Source organism: Falco rusticolus, chromosome 1, assembly GCF_015220075.1.
Source record: "Falco rusticolus isolate bFalRus1 chromosome 1, bFalRus1.pri, whole genome shotgun sequence".
Lineage (NCBI taxonomy): Eukaryota > Metazoa > Chordata > Aves > Falconiformes > Falconidae > Falco > Falco rusticolus.
This window is the reverse complement of record NC_051187.1, coordinates 100,915,024-100,934,846: the sequence shown is the minus strand read 5'-3', so window position 1 is coordinate 100,934,846 and position 19,823 is coordinate 100,915,024. Positions and strand designations below refer to the sequence as shown.

General features: G+C 39.4%; 1 protein-coding gene across 1 annotated transcript in view; it reads left to right on the top strand.

The window, feature by feature from the left end:
- CFAP299 (cilia and flagella associated protein 299) overlaps positions 1 to 19,823 on the top strand; it is a 223,832-nt gene that overhangs the window by 8,266 nt on the left and 195,743 nt on the right. The gene's annotated exons all lie outside the window — the stretch shown is intronic.

Below are 19,823 nucleotides of genomic sequence, written 5' to 3'. Positions count from 1 at the left end.
TTGCTGGAAGACTGACTCTTTGACAGTCGTTTGCTGATGATCTAGAGGTCAGTAGTTCTTTTTGCTTCTGTCATGATTTGAAACTCTTGAGATCCAGCCATAGAAAGGAGTGGGCTTGAGAATTACTTTTTACCCATAAAGCGTTACTTTGCAGAAAATGCTAGGAGATGGATTAGTTGGTTAAGTTTTAGAATTGTACTAGTTGGAAGCGTCAGCGATAGGTGCTGATGACCTTGGACTCTTTCCCTTCTGATACTGAAAACTTTTCTGCATTTGCTGTTATATCTTGCTGCCTACGTCTGTGTCTTTGTTAGCTTTTTTTCCATGCTCTTAGCAACCCAGTCTCTAGGAAAATAAAACCTCTTTCACCTACTCCGATCTTTGTTTCTGTGCAAATAGCAACTCTACATGTGTAAATTATCATGTAACCATTATGCCACTTTTTTCTTTTCTTATGTGTTCTGGTAAGGAAAGAAATAATTGCTGACACTTTATTGACTGTCCTTATTTTGATTTAATTAGCCCCAAGTTGAGTGGTATAGGGCAGGCGTCTGTAAGCTTCTTGGGGATTCCACAGACATAAGTGGAACTTAACTCCAGTTGTTCTTTCTGGGCTTTCCCCAAACTTGCGATGCTACGTGCTCAAATGAAAAAGATGTAGAAGACAATCTGAGACTGCACAAATCTGTTTAGTGACTGTTTTTTTTCTGCTTCCTCTTACATGCCTAACACCATAGGAAATCGGTGTGCCAAGTGGTGTCTTCAGCATAAGCCTCTTGGAGCAGATAAAGCAATAACTTGTTTCTTGAGGGTGGGCCTAGGAGGCATTGAAAATGGCAAGAAAATGATGAACTTTTGTTTCCCTCAGCGGACTTCTCCTAGTTTTGTATGATGTATGGTTGAGCGTCTTGAGAAATGTAAATGAAATTTCCTAAACTTGGCAGGGAAGCAAAAACATCCACATAGGTATGTTTGGCTGAAGATATAACTTTAAGGTGTACATACTAATACTGGGTGTGTGAGTACTGAAATTTTTGGGTTGCCTTTGGTCCTTTAGAAGCCAGGCGGCAAGGCTGAAGGAAGGAGAGAAGCCTCCATGGCTGCAGGCAAGCACAACATGTCTGTTTTAAATGGTATACTCCAGAACTGGGAAAACTGGAAGAACCAGATTTCTCTATCTTTCTGTCCTGTCATTGGGCAGAATTTTAAGATGGTACTGCAGTAAGCTCTTTATTTTGTGGTTTGGTTTTTTTCTGTTGTGATGGGGGGTTTTTTTGCCCCTGAATTTATTTTTAAGTGGTACAATGAGGAATGAGTTGATAGGTCACATGATTTCTGACTGATGTTTCACAGAAATAAGTCCATGTATGTGCTTTCCAGCAAATCAAAATATGATGTGGAAAGAATAAGTAAGGATTTCCAGCCTTGACTACACAAGCTATGACATAGGCTTCTGAAAAAGCTAAGCAGCCGAACAAATGCCTAATAGAAAATTTGAGTGGTATGTATCTATCTCTGGGGACCATTCAGTTCACTGTGCATGAAGGTTGTCCCCCAAGTAGTGCACAAACCTGAGCAGTTTTTGATAATTCCAAGTTTTTCATCCTTAATGTTCTTAATATGATATTAAATGTTTTTTTGAAGAGGTCCAGGTGTGTTTGGGTAGCTTTCTACTCTAGGCAGTTAATTTGTTACACTAGCAGAAATATTTTTTCACCTGGAAATATGTTGCAGTAATCAATGTTCTTTCCTTAAGAATAAATTGGTCCTTATCTTTTTACTTCTCTTTTTTCTTTATAAATTGGGGATGATTTGAGGAAAATATTTGGAATAAATAAATGAAATGTGTTTAAGTAGGTGCTGAAAAGTTTCCTTTCTAGAGGGATGGTTTGTTGTTTTGCTAGTAATCTTCAAGCAAATGTAACCCAAGTCTGGGAAATAGATTTGCCTGTGAATTCCTGCAGTTCATGATTTGCTGGTTCAGTTTTCTTTTGGACAAGATAGGTATTATAAAAGTGCAATCTCCAGCTAAGATTAGCTAAATACCTAGAGAAGAGAAATCGTTTAAAAAGAATTTGGTATCTATTACCTTTTGGTATAAATTTGCCTAAGGCAGGGACGCTAAAAGTCTGCACCTTCTTCCAGTTTCTTCCCACTAATATGAACACACATCTTCAAAGTGCTGAAATTCGGGTGTTCAATGTTAAATGAAAAACAAAGCAGCCTTCCTGCTCTGAAGTATGTGAGGGATTGTGATCTTTTGCAAAACAGTAGTTCTGAGCTGAAATTCTTCTCTGCACCAAAGTGAGAGCTGCAGGCCCACACTAAGCACTAGGCAGAATTTTCTGCCTGGCCACCTCCAACGCGATGAGTGTCAAGTCTTGAAAAAGGTCTTGTCGGGAGCTCTGTTGCAGTGAGGAAGTGGCTTTCACAAATACACGTATAGAAGCTAAAGATCTGCCGAGGCTACTTGCTTAAATGTTTCAATGTCTAGCTGCTTTGGCTACACAAACCCCAACTTTCTGTGGAATGCAAATCTGTGGGGACCTCAGTGTTTCATGTTGAGAGGTTTTGGTGTGTAAATCTTGATGGTACGTTCACGTTCGGGAGCTGGTATCCACTTGGGGCACTTCCTTGTAAAATTATAGTAGCCAGCGTCACTTGTTTTGTGCTGAACAGATGTAGCACTGGGTTTGGATGGTGCTTCCTCACCAGAGAACTCAGCGTGTTGGTTAGTGCTGCCTGCTGGAAGAGGAATTGAATCATGTTTTCATGTGTCTTCTAGACATAGAAAGCATCTTGTAATGCAGCTATGCATGCTTTTGGGAATGTTGTTAAGTAACATGTTTGTGTAGTTAATCTAGGATCTAGTTCTGCTCTGAGACATTCTGGTGTGTTTCTTTAAACTGTATGTATGTGTGTTAAGTGGTGCACTTAACAAGGCCAATTTTTTCTCTGGCTTATGCTCCTGTAGAGGATTGCAAAGTTGGTGGGAACAGTGTGAACTGTCAGCTTGCAGTAACTCGTCTGTGGGAGATGTGTGTACCAAATTATACAGTAACTTCAAAATGGAGACAGTTTGTACTAGTCTCTGTAGGAACTTGAGACACACCATGCTCCACGATTACACCCTGTTTTCCCATAGTATCGTTTGCTACACTCCAGCTGAAGTACCTGAATATCACAGAATTCAGTATGTTAGCTTCTAAAAGGAACGTTATAATAATTACGTGCGTATCCAGGATTTAGCTGTCTGCAAGTTTCTCTTAGGCAAGCATCAGGTTTGGCACCAGCATGTGGATTCTTACCTTTAAGCTCAGTAAAAGAACAGGGGTACTGTAACAAACAATTTTAAAAAGAAACCCAAAACTTGCTGTTACAGCTGTTTGGGATAAAAACAAACAGGTAAAGAGCAGCTAGGGTATGGGTGTGAAACCATTGAACTGTAGTAGACAGCCGGTAGCTGTCCTAAAAAGATGATTTAGGAGCACTGTTGATCTTTAGTTTTGTGTGGTTTTCCACATGGAACAACATGAGGAGATTTTTCCTCCAGTGCTTCAGTGGCTAGATTCCTCCTGCTTTTTAAATTGTGCTGTACAGAGATTCTCTGTAATGCCCTTGCAGGGCATTTGCTGCTGTTTGAGTGCTAGCAGGCCTACCATCTCATGCCTAACAGTGGTAATGGCCGCTGCCTTCCTCCCAGGTTGAGGGAGAGGGCTCAGCAGCAGGATGGTTCTTACAGCTGGATTCTTCCTCCTCACGTATTTACGTGCCCCAACTGAATTTGGCTAGTCATGTTGCTTTCAGTTGTCACTATGGTGGTTCTTCTCTTTGAATCCAGACAGGGACTGTGTTATAAAGACAGTTTCCCTTGGGTGTTGCATTAAAAGCCTGGGATCTCAAGGTATTCTTTTCAATGAGGACAGGAGGTAATTGAGGGTTTTAAGCCTTTGGGGTTTAGGGAACAAATCTGTCATTTCCAAACACTTCAAAGTTTTCTTTGAATCTTGTCACAAAAGATTGCTATAGAAAAGCAATGTTCCCTGTTACCTTTTTTTCCTAAAGACAGGAAGCTGTCTGTAGTATTAATGCTGTGCTTCTCTTCTAGCAAGACAAATTCTAAAGCTCATTTAGCTTATATCTTCTGTGTTCGTAACATTTTTTTAGTTACGGTATTTGCAGGCTAAAATTGTAATTTTTTTAAAATTACAGTTCAGTTTGGTAAATGGAAAGCAGTGAGGCATGAATGTCTATGTTACATCAGGATAATAAATTTGTATATAGCAGAATTGCACATTTTTTTCAACTCTTAAGGATAAGTACACAGCAGCCAGAGAGTTCTTTGTTTTAGGTTGGCTTTGAAATAACAACTTGAAACTTGTATGAAAACAAACAGGACTGACTTGGAAGTAGTTGCAACAGCCCAGACTCTGTATCATAATGTAGAGATTTCGCTCCTGAATGATAACAGTCAGTTTAAACTTACTATTTCTGCTGTAATGGTAGGATTTTTTAATTAATTTTTTTTGGCTATAGACATCTGTTTATATTTTTCTGCATTGATTGTCCTTTAGTCTTTTATTGTCCAGTCACAAAGTTTCATGAGGTCATTCTATAGCTTGTTGTTAGGGTGTTGGGCTCATCCCAGTGCTGCTGAATAATTTCTGATCATCAAGCTTTCTCTCCTAATTGCCCTTTCCCTTTTCCCTAGTTTTAAAAGCCCACTTCCAGTGAGCAGTCTACTATTGTCCCTTTGTTTAAAAGATAGAAAATAGAGGTAGAAGTAAATGACCAGTTTCTGCAACATTTATCCTAGAAAGAGCCTTTCATCACACTCTGCTGCTAGTTTGTTTCCTCAGAAGCTTTCACTGGTGAGGTTTCAAAAATTCAAGTAGATAGTGTCGATCAGATCATCTTTACGCATATGCTTGTCGGTGAGGCTGGTGAGGCAGGATTCCTCTCACAGAAGCTGTGTTGATTTTTTTCATGCGCTTGCTCACTAATTTTTTACTGGAGTCTGGACTGATCTGACTCTTCGCTAGAGGTCTTTGCCTGCTTCTCTGTGGTGTGGCACTTGGCTATAAATGCTTGCTTTTTGTCGCCTTTATTGCTACGTCTGCTTAATCCTGGTTTTAAAATAGTACAGTTTCTAAAAGTGCTTGTCACATGCTTTACTTTTGCTTGTGTAGCTTTTCAAAACCTGAGGAAGTACTTGTTAGCCTGAAACTTCTAGCAGTACTTAGGAGAGGAGGCCTCTATATTAATTTTTTTCTTTCTGGTATTTGGTGAGAGTGGTTTATTAATAGGAGCCTTGTATGTAATGGAGCAAGAGGCATCCATCTTCAGGCTTTTTGCTAAGCATCTTCCTTAGAGGTAGCTTTTACAGATAGCATTCATCTGTTAAATAATCACCTGATGAAAGTAAGAGAATTTTTAATACAAACAGTATGTGTGTGTGTGTGTGTGTGTATTTTTGTTTTTAGCTGCTAGTTCTCAGTGCAGAGCAGTGTACGAGAGGTAATTGAACTTAATGTCTTTGTATCTTTCTGCCTTTGATCTGCAAGCTGACAGGCTTGCTGATCTCTGCTTCTGCTTAGGTCACAACTCCAGTGCTTGGCCAGTATCTGAGGAGTGTAAAGGAATTACTGGGATGCTGTAAATTCTGTACAAGTACTTCCTTGGGGAATATATTTGATTACAGGAAACAAGCTGAACAGCTGTTGTCTGTAGCTTAGCTAATGGTGCTCCCAGGTCTGGAAGGCCATAAACCTGAGGAGCTTCTTAATGCTTAGCCTACTTGGTGACAGGATTGCTACACCTGAACAAGATAAGGACTGTACGTGGATTTATCTGCACGTCAGTGTGAGAAAGCCCAAATGAGATGACTGAGATACCATAGGTTAGCTTTGAAAGGATGCTGGGGTTTATGAAGAGATTGGGAGTTGAGTTGGTGTGGACAGGTGGCCTGGCTTCATGCTCATTTCTGGACGACTTTATGTGCAGCATAGCCCTGGCACACCCTGATTTGTTCCCCCTGGCTCCACATGCAAACAGGTCCACACTTCTGTCCTGCCAACTTTTGTATTGCTGTTACCTACCAGTCACACCTGAATTTGTCAGCTTTCCACTGTGATGTGGAATCAGAATCAGGGGCACTAGCAAGAGTCTTGTCTTTTCTGCAGCCCAGTGTTTGCATGCCCTGAATTCTGTTGTATGGCAATATCTTCAAACATTTTTCTTTCTCTTAGTTCCTGATGGTATTTCTTTGCAAGTGCTAGATAATCCTATGAGCTATGTATAATGACTAGGAGAGGTCCTATGCCAAAGTCGGTGAGGTAGTCTTACTATGGCTAACTTAGATGAAAGCCAGTTTGTGGACCTCGTCTTTCGGTGCTGGAAAAAGCTATCTATTCCCATTCAAGATTGCTACTCGTTGAGATGTCTGTGTATGTATTACTACATACTGTCTACTGTTCATGAGAAGTCATGTAAATTTTACATACTACTTGCAATTCTCTGATGTTGCTCCTCTTCTGCTGTGATTGAAACAGCAGCATTGGAAATGTTTGCCTGAGGGAACTAGTCAGTGACTAGCTAGCTGCAGTAGCTCCCCACTCCCCCTGCTTGCCCCCCCCCCCTTTTTTTTTCTTCCCCCCTGCCCAAAGTCCTGACATCCAGATTTAAGTCCCAAAAACCACAATATGAATGGACCACTTGTGGTGCTGGCTGTCTTTCCCAGTGGTCCGGAAGCTAACGGTTGATGCCACTGGTATTAATAATGAAATATTTCCTTTTAAACAGCAGGAGTATCGTCATGGCAATATTGCTTAATATAGATCATCTGTGTATAATCACAGTGCAGCAAGCTCATATTTTATGCCATGTAGTCAAGTATTTCAGGAGCTTCCTAGGTATATGTCTTCATATTAAATGCCATGAGAAGGCTTTTGAGTGTTTTTACAAGTACATTGAAGTTGTGTGGTAACATCCAACATAGAAATGAGTACTTAAGCATGTCTTTACAGCAGGTATCAGAAGCATAACTGGCCTTTTTGCCAAGAGAAATCTACTCCAGTTACCTGCAATATCCTGCCTTTGGAATGTGCTTGAAAGTGAGAAGTTGCGGAAACCTGGAGAATATTTGGAAACATTCTGCTTTTTCACTTTGGAATCCAGGGAATTGTCAGTAGTACACTTCTCTAGCAGCTAGAGAAGACCCTGGACTTGCTTGAAACCTCTTGCAGTGTTCTGGCTTGAAGTGGCTGCAAAATTGCCTTATTTTGTTATCTGAGGTCTTTTTCAGTATAGGGAGAATCATCTGAATTTGGATGTGTAAAGCTGGTGAGTGGAAGCTTTAATTGTAGTATTCGGTATGTCAGAGGAAGGCTGATAGAGCTTAAAAGAGGGTAGCCAAAGGCAAAGATGAAAACAATGTGTTTTATTAGTATATGGAGAAAAAAAGTATTAAGTCTATAGAAGAGTACACCTTGAGTAATGATATAAACTCATAAATTTCAGATGCCAGGTGATATTTTTCCTTGATGTTTCATTACAGAATACAGTGGGAAAGATGTGTTGTTTTTTCTGGGAGCGAAGACAGGCAATGGTATTGAAAACTGTGCTGGAAAAAAGTGACAAATGTTAACAAGCAGTATCACGAAGTCCAGTCTGTGTAACTCCCTGGAGTCCCAGAGTAGTTAGTAATGAAGTGATGGAGCTTATGGCATCCATTGTTAAAAGCTACTTCTACCCTGCCTCCATGGAGGAATAGTAAATACTGCATTTTTTAGAAATACTTTAAGGGAGAGGCAGAGGCAGATTAGTGAGTGTTTACACAGAAATGCCTTTAATTGGTCACGGAATAAACAATAAAACACCTGGAAAATCATGGTAACTTGGTTTTGGCAAAGGACAAGTTGTGTTTGAAGGGTGGCAAGAGATTAAGAAAACACATTACTAAGAGGGAAAGAAGAGAAATGGTCTGACACAGTGTGCTTAACCTTTCTGCATGTCTTCGACAATAATTATCCCCAGGGTTAGTAAAGTAAACAACTGTCTTGGTGTGCATTAAACCAGCTTAAAAAAACCCCAAGGTGTTAGAATCTTTCACCTTGGCAAAAACTGAATATCATGGTGGCTCAGTCCTTCTTCCTCACATTCCTCCATTAATTCCTGTGAAGGTTAAATACTTCTGAGTATATGGATTCGACAGGTGAAATTCATTGCTGAAAAATGCCAAGTTGCGGGCAGCAGCAGAAATATTTCTGAAGTCCTGAAAGAAAAAGAAAACGAGGAGGCTAAAAATGTAAGATACCTTTAATTGCCATACGTATCCATTAGTCCTTGCCGAAGGAGCAAGTTGTCACTAGATCTACTAGATGGTGCAATCAACTGTATTGTATGAGGTACAGATACTATTTATAGATTTAAGTTCCTTAATATGCTATCCAGGCATTGACTAAAATCAATGAGTGATGTGTTGTTGCTGCAGAAATGACAGGAGTAAAAAGACAGCATTTGGGAGAGTGTGTGTGTGCTTAAGGTGATGATATTCTATATTATGGAGTAACATGATGGGCCATATATTACATGCCCTTAAAAGGAGTAAGTTTAGGTTGTTGATTAAAAATAATGACAATAATGATAAGAAAAGCTTACAGCCATTGTTGGTAAATTGAGTTAGTTTTGCTATGCCATGTCAAAGTTAACCTTAAAGCTTCTAGAATGTAGTTTGGTCTAAAGAGTGCGTGCGGAGCAGCATTAAGTCTTTTGTATGAAGGGAAGGTTAACTGTCATAGTAGCAGCTAACTAAGTTATTTTAGTAGACGTATATGAAAGGATTGGATCACGTTTGGAAGTAAGTAAACAATAGTCATGTGCATGCTGTCCTAGGAAATAAGAAGAGAAACCCAGTAACCACAAGGGCAAAAATGACTGTGAGAATGAAGAACCTGGTTGGACGTACTTGATACTGTATTTTGTGATCCCTCTTGACATGTTGGGTTGATCACTCATTCACACTTCTGATGAAGGTGTTCTCACCATTATGTGGCCTTGCATCATATCCAGAGTGAACTGAACAGGGAAGAATAGGTCTCACTTTTGTTGTCACAAAGTATCACACATCACTTGTATCTAGTGAAACCTTACAACTGGAGAAGTTTCCCATTTTCTGATAAATACAAGGTTGTAGTTTATCATTGGGAGCTATTTCTACACCACCATTAGACCTATTGGGAGATATCCATTGGTAGCTTCAATCCCACACAAATTGGTGTTAATAAAGCAGGCTGCTAGTGTGCTAGTGTTGGGGTTTCCCCCTTCCCCCCCCCCCCTTTTTTTTTTTTTTCTTCTTTTTCTCCTTCTTTCTCTCCAAGTTGCCATCTCGCTGTAGAGGTAAAAAATTTTGCTTTCGAGAAACGTGTTCTTTAGTGTCTTTCATCATTATTGCCTGAGTAATCGAGTTGGGAATGAATGCATTTGCTTTGACTTGACACCTGGATTATGTGGTTTTGTCTCTACCAATTTGTTTTTTGTAATCTCTTCCTATTATATCTGCTGTTTCCTGAAGTTTTTGCTTTCATTGCTGCCAGTATTCATTGTCCTTTTTGACTTACGCTCATTTTTAACGTGCTTTCCTAGTTGTTAACTTTGGGTTTGCCTCTTCTGAAGCCCTCAGTGGAGGAAATAAGGTACACTATAAATCGAAGAGCATTGTTGTTAGCCATTTTTTCCTGCTGACTGTATTTTGGCAAAAGTGCAAGGAAGTGGATGGCGATAGGTTGTCCTTGTGGATGGGGATAGGAGCACATGCCTGTGAACATGCCTCTTTGCTTACCGTACTTTGTAGTGAGTGGCACGTGTGGTTCAAGGACTGCTGTCCAAATAGATTGTTCCGGTCAAACAGCTCTTCTATTTTTGTATTTCTGACCCAAGTTATTAAAGAGAAAACTCTTTAAGGGCTGTTGTAGGTTTGGAAGTGACACTACTTTTACTAGTTGTATTACAGTGGAGGAGGATGTGAGACACAAGGAACTTACCAGAATCATGTTCCATTTGGCCCTGTAATGGTTGAAGAGGATACTGATTCTTGTTAACAGTTTGCCTGCTTTTTATGGCATTCTGGTCTCACAAGCATCAGAGTATCTCTTGTTTGGGTTCTTTTGCCTTGATTCTTCTTCAGTGCGTATGCAAAGTTCTGTGTGAATCCATTTGGGGATGAACAGCTTGTACCTGCTCATTGTACACCTGCAGGGAAACAAGAGAAGCACAGTGCATTTCATTTTACACTCTGGTTTGCACATTACCTAGACAGAAGCGTAATACCTAAAGGTCCTTGTTTTGTGGCACTGAAGAAGTAAAATGTGATGCTGGAAGTTACTCTTGAGTATCTTCATGTGCAGGCTGTTGGTAATAACATTTTCACTTGCTGTTGGGGAGCCAGCACCAGATCTGCTCTGATCCCATCCTCCTATCCCAGTCAATAAAGTTGCCAGAGCATGACAAAATCAGCTGTACCATTCCTCAGGGGTGCGCTGATTCCGTACGTGAACTGAGAAACTGACAGGATGTGCGGAGCTTGGGATCTCCGTTACATAAGGCCAGAGGTGAAAGTGTGCTCTTCTTTTCTCCTGCACTTTATTTTCAGTGAAGGCCTTTAGTGAACACTCCCATTTCCTTAAACTCAGTCCGTATACTTGGTGTTGAAAAAAAAAAAAAAGTGTTTGGCAGAAAGTGGGAGTAATTTAGAAGAAATGCCTTTAAAGCCAGCGTACTGTTTCCTGCTGGACACATTCTTTGAGGCCGCATGTCTGTCTGCAGCGGCACAGGCTGTCTCCCTGAATATGCAAGGACTGAAATTTCTCATTGTTTTTCTGGGACATCTTGCCACTAATGTTCCTCTTAATTTTGTTTTTTCTGCACACTGATTGTTTTCATTTTAGCTTCTCTATTGAACTGTGAATCATTTTGGGCTACACAATAATATCACATTACAATGTGACAAGAGTTTTTAAACCATCCCAGCTCCCTTCCCCTTGCAAGGGCTCGTGAAAAAATGTCCTGTTATTATGTTAGCCGCTTAAGGAAAATACCAGCTGCTAGCAAGCTGCTTTTCTCCACTTAGTCACTATAACCGAATTGTGTGAACTGTAATATCATTCCCCAGGCTATTCATGCTTAATTGGTAGCACCCTTTTACTAACAGCTCAGGAGTAGAGGAAATGTTTTTAAACAGTCTTAATATGTAACACAGCAACATGGGATTAAAATTCAGTACATTATCTCTCTTGGTATTTTATTACTGCAGGTGCACAACAGCCACTGGTCAGACATATGCTCTGGGCAACATTGCAATTAATCAAAGCTATTCTGTTTATACACCTGCACTCACAAAAGATCCTGCATGTAAATAGAGGATGCCAGAGAGAAGAATCAAGGAAAAGACTGATGGAGCCTACATCGTTGTAAATTAATCGCTTGCTTAGGGGAAATATTGCAGAAGGGTACAAGCAATTCTTAAACCAGCTTGATTGTTACCCCAAGGCTGCAGGTGTTGGTGGTATTTAAAGAATGTTTACAGATAAACTTCCACAGCAGCAGAGGTTGATTCAGCTCTAGCTGAACTCAAGGGGCTGTTTTGATTGTAGTGATCAGACAATACTCCTTAACGAAGAGAGAGCAGAAATGTTGCACGTGGCATTAATGTTGATTATTTTGCAAGTCTCAGTGACCGGCATGGGGAAGTTCTCCTGTCTGCTCCTGTTGCTGTGGCTTTAGCGCAACTCCACAATACCCTGCGTGCAGAAGAGACCGATCCCTCTTCTGTTGCACATGGTTGGAAGTCATGGTGATGCTGAAGCACGGAAGTTGCTGGCTGTTGCTTCCTTGGCGAGACTTTCTTGGGATGTGTTACAGGGAAGCACATGGTGAGTCTCACTTTGCTGTTTGTCAGGAGCAAGCAGTGTGAGCCCTCTGCTATGTGCAGTTTTTTGCAGAGATGGCATTGGCCACATTGACCTGGTCTGAACACTCTGCTCTTTTTAGGGCTGTGATGTGTGGGTTTGGGCAGGAGCTGTATTGTGCCTTCAGTACCTACCCTCCGGTGTTTCAAGGAAAAGTGTTTTATTGAATTTCCAAGAACAATTCTTAACAGCTGTAGACTTTTTTTTTTTCTCTTTTTTTTCTGGAAAGATTAAGGATGTGGTGAGAGAAAGCAGATAAATAATAGGATTTGAGGTAACTTGCACTTTTGTCAGATGTGTGACTAGCGTAGTGGGTGGGTTTTCTGGAAGAAAACATTCTATGGTAGCATAATGATTTCTGCAGAGACAAAGTGAGATACTGTGTGTATGCTACATTATAGCATTAAACTTCAGGGCCTGTAACTACTCCTACAGACTTAAGTGTTTAAAAGTTAATTATGTACTTAAATTAAGCATGTGTCTGAGAAATAGCAGTATTACATGCTGAGTCACTGTTTTTAGAGGTAAGGGGATCTTGTCCGGGTGGTACAGGACATGACACTTTGGCTGCCACATTTTGCATGGACAGCCATGAATATCTGCAGCAGTGGTTCTTGGAACAGTGGTCATTTGTGGCTTAAATGCTTTTGTCTGAGAGGACAGGGATGATCTGGTGGTATCCACCACTGGGCAAATCTAGGAAGACTTTAGATCTAGGAAGCAGCGTAGTTGACATGAGCAGGTCTTCGGAAGGTGCTGTTTACAAGAGCCACCACGAGGCGTTCGGTACTACCTTCTGTGCAGAGGAAAATGGTGTGATGGGCCATGTGGATATTTGGCATTTGCTTAAAACTTCAAATGTTCATTATGTTTCCTCATGTGATTGAATGAGTATCTTGTAACTTTTGACTTGTGTTGGGTGGTGGGTTTTTTTGTGTGGTTTTAATTTTGTTTGTTTTTGTTTTGTTAAAAGAAAAAACACAGTGGGCTTACCACATTAAAGGTTGAAAGAGATTTTAACAACGGTTGGAGAGAGTTGCCTAATTTTCCATCAGGGCTTCAAAGCCGTATGTTGTCAGTGTAGAAGAATGAAGGCAAGGTGCAGGTTTATTATGTACAAATGGATTAAATAAGGTTTGTTTTTGATTGGACACTTTATCATTCTTAAAAATTAATGAAATACTTCTGGAAGACAAAATAGGCCTTGTATCAAATTTATTTGTAATTCAAATATTTTGGATTTAAACCTGCCTTTTTTGTTTAGCTATGAGAAGCGCAGCAACAGAGAGCTGAACAGGTCCCAGTACTGAGCGGGGCCTGGGTATAGGCCTGTGCTTCGCTAATTTCATACCGCAGCTTCAAGTACTTCAGTGCTCTGGAGGCCAAAACAAAAGTGGATCTACATGTGGAAAATATGAGCTAGCTAAGCTATTGCTTACTGTACTAGTACTTAGCGTGAATGTGATTGAAGGTTCTGGTTGGCTATTGTTTTCCAGCAACATTTGGAATGACTTCTTGGTTTTGTTTTAAAATTTTGCTAATCTTTTGCCTGAAACCTATCCTGAAAAGGATATTCTGTGTCCCACCTCTTTAATATATTGCTCTTTATATCACAAAACATAGACTTTACTTGATTCACTTTTCAGAGAAACTAGCAGATTGAACTCGCCTGAATTACAGAAACATATTTAAAATGGTTGAGTTTTTTTAAAGAAAAAAACCCCCATAAACCCAAACCAAACCCCAATTTTTTTATCTGTGGGCTTTATTGGTTTTGCTTTTTATTTGAGCCACACCTTTAAATAATTTAAATAATTTAATTTTATTTAAATAATAAATAATTTAAATAAAAAATATTGAAGCCTTCTAGAAACAGTATTAAATAGATTTTGCACTCTTTTAATGAGATCATCAGGCCAAATGTTTTGATTGCTGTGTTAATACAGCACCAGAAATAGAGTTTAATTGCAGGTACAGGTTGACAACAGTCCATATATCAGTTTTTCATTCCTGGGCACAAAGTTATTCTTTTTGGACAGACAATGCACCTCAAACCAGGAGGCTTGTTTGAAACTTTGCATTCTGTTCTATAAATATACAGGGTGGTTAAACAATTTGTCTTATTATTGCACTACAGAAAGAAATCAAGAAGGTTACTACAGTATTTGCATTAAAGTTGGAATATTCAAGGCAATTGGTGTGACAGCTCTTAGGGATGAATCTTGACGTGCACATAAATCTGGTACTGTAGTGTAGGACACGACAAAGCAATATCCGAGGGACAGTGGCTGGTTTCATATGAAGTACTTCTAACCAGAGAGCGCCGTGTAACTGGATTACTTGCATTGCTTGGGGCTGCTGCCTCCTTCTAGTGGAACAAAACTAAATAGTTCCAGTCTTTGCTGCATTAACTCACTCGGGGCAACTGCAGAAGGACCCTTTGGAGGATCCAGAAGGATCCTCCTTGTTTCTGGAGTGGTGCAGTGGGGGAAGAGTTTATGTTTATCTTGAAGCTGAGTTGAGAGGGCAAATTGAAATTTTGCTTTGTCTGCTGTGGGAGCCCTAAGATTTAAAAGCAGTTTAATGCCTAATGAGGTGGAAACTTTATGGGACATGTGAAAAAAGGCTTTGAAAATCCCACAGGTAGCGAACTGATGTACTGATATTGTGTACTTTCGAGAAGTATTATCTTCCTCTATCTATTGGTGAAATGGCTTGTGGACCTACGAGCTCAGAGTTTTAAACTGTCTTATTTTCAAATGCATGGCCCTTGCTCATCAGTGTATGCTATGAGGCAGAGGAGTGAGTTTTAAAAGGAAACACAGGACCGTATATTAGTGCAGGCCCTAGAGCATGCAAGAGAGAAGGCTGAAATCCTATGATGATGGCTCGTGACCAAACTATCTGAAGTATGGGTGTTTGTGCGAAGGTAGGATGTGCTGCGCTGTGACTGGGTGGGTATAACGCTGTGTTGTTGGAAGGACCTTGTCTTCTGGTTCGGAGTGGTGTATGAACAGTGAGATCATTTCACGCTGGCAGCTTGGTTTGTGTGTTGCTGCCTTTCTAGTTCAGAGCCAAAACAGACATTGGGTTTGCAGGTTTTTTTTTAGTAATAAGCCATGACTTATTATGAGAAGGATGGGCTTGTCAGAGGGATAAAGCATTTTGGGTTGCACAGCCCCAAACCATTTATGATGTGCTAGAATATGACCTAAACATTAAAAGATTTATATTTGTCCTTAGCCTGAAAAATATTCCTGTGCTGTACTTAACTTTTTCTCTTGCACCTGCATTTCACTGTGGAAAATATTTTTTTAGTGAGAAAATGTCATGGCGAATGCACTGAAAAGCACAACAGTTTCTTATAAAATCTGCCTTAAGACTGTGAGTTCAAGCCAAAATCTTCGTGTGTTATGATGCGATACTACTGCAATAGGAAAACAGTGTTGGGTACAAAGTGCTGAGAAAGAGTTGTGCAAAATGGGAGGTACGAGGTGAATAAAAGTAGGGATAATTACAGATTTAAAACGGTGATGATTGTCAATGCAGAAACTAGTATTTTTCATTAAAACTTCCCCCTAAGTCCTGCAAAATCTTAGCTTGGTCTTCAGTGGATTCTGTTTAGTAAGCTTTTACTTAATAGTTATGTAATCATAAAATCCAAAACAATAAATTACATTGCTTACCACTTTTGGAATGTGATGGATTTTTAAACATGCATGTATTTATGCTGTCCTATTTGACCACTACAAACTCGGGTTTTTTTCTTCTTTTTCAAATGACTGTTGTGTTAGGTGTCACTAGGAGGACCTGATTCTTCACAAGGGGTCATCTCAGAAGTTTGTGATAGTTTTTCTTTTTCTGAAGGTGTATCAAGTTGAGCCAATGAAATTGCTATTTCCTCATCTAAAAAGGTTTCCCCTGAGGATTGTCAATACATGTATCTATTTTAATAATGTAGCCACATGTACTAAGAATTTTATTTTAAAAGAAAACACTTGTAGTAGATTCCTGCCACGTATGTTTCACATCTCCAGTGTTTTTGTGATTCAGTCACTTCAGATGAAGCTGGTAGACAGGACTATTTCCTTGAATTGCGAATGACTTGTTCTCGGAGGGATCTGCAATTAGAAAAGCCTGGTGTGATACTGTCCTAAAACATTTTTTAATACTAAGACCTATGTGTGAATTTCTAAGAACATAAGAATAATGAGGACAAATTCTGTCATTTGTTCTTAGAGGTGTATTTTTCTAAATAACAGAATTTAAACTTCATGTTCTAAAAAAGAATTAACAGAGTAGTATTTTTTAATTATTCCTCAGGGCATGTCGTGCTGGTTTTTTTCCATTGTTTTTCTTCTTTGAGGAAGACAGCTCTGCTTCTGTTGGATAGAAGGTAAATATCCCTTTCCTAATTTAAAGATTCTGATCATAAGCACATGAAAGAGTTGAATGTTATAAGTAGGACTAAAGAGAAAAGAGCTAGTAGAAAAAATCTTGAAATACTTTACTTTGAATTTTAATGTTGAAAATAACATTTGGATGCTTGCTTGAACAGATACTTGGTTGAAGGTTGAACAGTAACAACAGTATCAAACTCTGAAGGGAGAAGAAAAAAAATACTGATTTTTTGCTTTCTAAAGTAGATATTGCACCTGAACCGAGAAACAAAGCCTTTGGTGTGCATGGAACACTAGTAAACACTGGGATATGTGAAGTGGGTCCTCTCACTGAGAATGTCTCACTTGTGTTTCCAGGCTTTGCATTGGCATCATCATCATTTCCAGGTAGTTATTAAAATCTGCTATGGTGTCCTTCTCTAAGGATGCTAGTGAATGCTGTACAGCAACACTGCAGATAGACAGTAGGAGATGGTAAAGGAGTGATAATCCTGAAGAAACAAACAAGTCGAGCTGGGGACACCTAGGGGAAGCTGAGAGATGAACTTCAACTCTTCCTGACAGGAAGCAAGGTAGAACATGAACACAAAGCAGCTATTTTGACTGTGGCAGGAATAGAAGCACTCTACTTGTTTAAAGTATGGAATTGAGAAAGACCAAGTCAGTTATCAGAAATGGTAATGTATGTGGAAAGTTTTGCATCCTGGTGAGGTGCAAAGCTTTTGAAAAACACCAACTTGGGTAAGAATGGGGATCATGAGAAGCTGCTGAAACAATTTTCTGTTGAAAGAAATCTGTCCAGCTCTGTCAAACAACAATGTTTATCTAGGCCTTTGGATTCTTAAGGAAAGATCAGACTTTCATTAGGAATGACATTTCCAACAAGACCATTGGTAGATACTTTTTTTTTTTTTAAAAAAAACTAAATAAGAGGAAAAAAGAACTAGCTAAGCTGCAGAATAAATTGAAGCAGATTATGAATGCTGGTGGAGGAGTAAGACAATGTTGTAGTCAATGTGGCTAGCAAAGTGCAGGGCCATGGGGACATGTGGTCTCCACAAATATACTTGGAAAAGAGAGTAGTAGATGTCCTTTCTAGAACGGAATTGAGACAAGCAGCAAAATTTGTTATTCCTGTAGCTTTTGAAGTAAGTGGTATAAAACTATTTCCATGAAGATCCCTAGGAACTGGAATATGCAGAAAGTGACCTACAAGTAATTTATGGTGGTCTTAAAAGAACGCAGACACTGGGGGAAATAATCCAGGACTGTGAAACTTGACAAGTTGGAGGTCGTCAGGCATTTATAGAAATTTCAGATTGTGGTTCAAAGTTGGCATGGATCTGTTCCAGATATGCTGAAAAGATGTACTTGTTTGTTTGAGGTGGTTGTGTCTTCTGTCCACAAATAACGTCATTAGAGAATACAACTGTGTCTTATGTCTGAAACCAGTATTTGCTAGCAATGGCATATGGAGATGTGGGTATAACTTGGGAGTCTTTAGTAGTAGTATGGGCTTTTTTTTTTTTATTAATTGAGCGTAATGAATCAAGTGTGTGATATCCGTAGACCTATGCTATTATGGAAAATCATCTTGGAAATCACTAGCAGCACATGTAAAGACCCCTGGCCCCTAAATTACAGGCCACTACACCCAGAAGTGGTTGGGTTGTTTAATAGGAAGCTTCAGTGCAATTGTGACTGCTTATTGTTATGAGTAGCATGACAGCAATCAAAAAGATGAGAACTGGACAGGTAAAGCTTTTTCTAACAGCAAGACAGTTCACACGTGCAACAGCAAAAAAGGACTGCAGGAGGCAGCTGTCCTCAGGAAGTTTTTTCTTTCTCACTGGAGGCAATCACTGAAGATGCAAAAGGATTGTGGGGAAAAATATGAGACTCCAGCTTTTGTTTTCTTTCTATTTTCCCCTCTTTTTTTTCAGAATTAAGGGGGAAAGGAGAGGGTTTCTCAGCTTCTAAATTAGAATTCTAATTTTAGAATTCTAAATTCTAATTCTAAATTAGAAGCTTGTGGCAGAGTCTGTGGAAGGTTCATATCTGTGATGTAGAGGCTAAAGCATGAGATGGTGTAGGAGTCTGTAAGACAGACAGAAGACAAATTTTCTTCAGTTAGAAAGTATTGATAACATATCCATGAGGTGTTAGTACTTGGAACTTCTGTATTCATGTGTGTGGCTTGTCACAAGAGATGTATGTGTTCAGAGTCTGGATGGCCTCATCAGGCTTGAGATCTTGATGTTGGAACATACAGGATTAAATTCAATTCCTGAGGGAATAGTTCCCTTAAAAACCAACAAAAGTTGGAAGCATGTTTCTGACTTTTGTCTCTACAGAATGGTAACCTTAATGAATTCTCTCCCCCTGCCTCCCCACTGTGTGTCACAGTACTACAATTACCTTAAAAAACCTGTAATTTTTGTATAATGATGCATGGAATGAGAGTTTATTGTTGATCCATAGCCTCTGAATAGGTTATGGTAATGTTTTGAATACCTTTGTTTTCAAAATCTTTTGGAAAGTCCTACAGCATTTGAAAGAGGCTGCATTTCTGCCTGTGTGTGTATCTAGGGAGGAGTTAATAAAAAAGTGGCAAACTTTCTGCATCATTACTGTTGTTTAAAATGAATTTTGGTGGAAGTCCATAGGTCTAATACCATCTTTGCTTCTGCTTGAAGACATCTTAGGGAAGATACCTGAACAAATAGTCTTGTCACAAGATTAGACACAGGAGGTATAAAATTGGTATATGCTACGTTGAAAAGTGGGAGTCTTTGGAAGGACACAGGGAAAGCAAGTATGTGCAGAATTTCTGTAGTGAGGAGTTAATATTTTAACAGTAAAAGAAATTCACATATATGGAAAAGGTGCTGATGTAAATCTGGATTAAAAGCAAAATTGTAAAACAGTAAAGCAGGACCAAGCATGCTCCCCTATTGCAGGAAGGTGCCAGTTTATTTTGTGGCAGGAAATGCAGCAACACTTGATGAAACCTTGCAGGTCTGCAGGTTTCTTTGTGGTTTTGTTTTTATATTTATTTCACAATTACATTAGTGTAATATGTGAGCTGAGAAACATCTTCAGAAACATAACTGGAGAACAACAGAACAACTGGAGAATACAGATTTTTCATCTTTAAATTTGAGAGCTTGGAAAGAAGTAGGATTGTTTTTTGTTTGGTTTTTTTTTTTTAATGCAAAACCAGAAAAAATGGAACAGATTTGAGCCTCGCATCCATAAATCAAGGTTAAAAGGTACTGTCAGCTATGCCTATGCAACATGTAACTTGAAGTCTCATTTTTTGCAGCAATTGGGCAAAACTGTTCTGGATTTGAGGTGAAAACTTTGTGTATGTTACCTAATGCCAGAATATGTCAATTATGAAAATTAAGTAACAATTGCTTGGGGTGGGAGAGGACTCTAAAGTGTAGTTCTGAAGAGA